The sequence below is a fragment of the Mycetomoellerius zeteki genome, unplaced genomic scaffold (genome assembly GCF_001594055.1).
Source record: "Mycetomoellerius zeteki isolate Tzet28-1 unplaced genomic scaffold, Tzet1.0 scaffold1277, whole genome shotgun sequence".
Classification (NCBI taxonomy): domain Eukaryota; kingdom Metazoa; phylum Arthropoda; class Insecta; order Hymenoptera; family Formicidae; genus Mycetomoellerius; species Mycetomoellerius zeteki.
In genome coordinates, this window is record NW_017256209.1 from 1 (window position 1) to 1,841 (window position 1,841).

Here is a 1,841-nt window from a genome sequence, read left to right on the forward strand (position 1 = left end):
AAGAATTAAAAATGTTTAAGATGTCATTAGTACTTTCAGATGGAACCGCTAAGATAATATCATCCACATATCGAAAATAAAATAAGAGCTTAATAGGTAATTTTTCAATTGCTGTTATTTCAAAATCTTGCACTATATCTTGACTATATCCGCCGCAATTGGAGATAAAGGAGAACCCATCGGAGTACCAAAAATCTGTTTGTAAAATTTGTTATTAAACATAAAAAAGGTGGAGTTTAAAACCAAACGAACAGCAATTAAAAACTCATTTAATGGTATAACAGTCTTCCCCGATATATAATCCCATCTCTTTGCAATACCATCAGACACCAACTAAACTCTATGGGAACATTCGTAAACAAAGGAACTACGTCTAATGATACTAGCAAATAATCAGGTTCGATGCAAATATCTTTTAGTTTTTCAACAAGTTGAAAACTATTCCTGATGTAGCTAGGTGCTTCTAATATAGAATCGTTGATGATATTATGCAGATATAACGAAAAATAATATAATGGACTGTTAGTAGATGATACAATAATTCTTAACGGGTTCCCCTGTTTATGGATCTTCGTTAAACCGTATGCCCTTGGAATAATACCATCAGTCATGAGTAACCTTCGATATGTGGAATCGTCAATAAATTTATTGCTTTTCCATCTAACCAATAAGGAACGTAATTCGCTGGTAACTTTTTTGGTTGGATCTTTGTTAATAATTTCATAAGTGTCCTTGTCTGATAAAATCTCCTCCATTTTTTCGACATAATTATCTTTATTTAGAGCAACAGTGACATTCCCCTTGTCAGCTTTTGTGACTAACACATTAGGATGGTTTTTTAAAAAAACTTTAGTGATCAATTGCCAATCATAGAGTAATTTATCGTTAGGTATATTTATTGGAAAATCTTTCTGAAATTTTTCTAGTATATTAGTAGAATTGTGTCTAACAAAATTAGTTATATTCTTAGGTCGACCATTTATATTACTTTCAATATGCTTAATAAACTCTACTGTAGTTTTATCCAAATTATATTTGTTAACAGGTAAGCCGAATATATTTATTGAAAAATCTTTTAAGACAGAAAATTAGTTAAGACAGAAAGGTTCTAATTCTAAAAGATCTAAAATAAAACCGATTTCATATAGTGTAACTTCTGATAATCAGTTAAATAAATTACAGATAAAATCTGAGAATGAGAATATTAACCACTGCGGTGAGAATATAAACATCTCACCTGATAATTTTGATGATGCAGTTCCTCTCGAAAAATTGAACGATAAATGGTTCGTGAATTTGAGCAACATTGACATTCCCACTAATGTAAAAAATTTATTACCATTTAGGGGTCAGGACCCCTAGCGCCTGGAAGCCAGGCATCGGACGCTGGACGTCAGAACTCCGTTAGTTTTACTCGGATCGACTTCAAATTTGGACACAATATTCTTCAGATGTTGGGCATTAATAAAAAATAAAAGAAAATGGTCAAAAAAAAGTTGTGAGAGGCAAGGGGCTCACATAAAACAAGCACCCCGATTTCTGAGAGGCAAGGGGACTCACGCTAATCTAGCACCCCGAAACGTGAGAGGCAAGGGGACTCACGCTAATCTAGCACCCCGAAACGTGAGAGGCAAGGGGACTCACGCTAATCTAGCACCCCGAAGGGAACAGAAAAATACTACGTCCACGTCGTTGTTCCCGGGTAACGCAAAATGTATTTTTTGATAAATTTGTAATGAACTCCATGATTTTTTTCCCCGATACTTTCCATTATTGCACGTATGAAACATTACAACAATAATATCAAATCAAGAAGCTTCCTATTTAAGTTCTTTATGCCC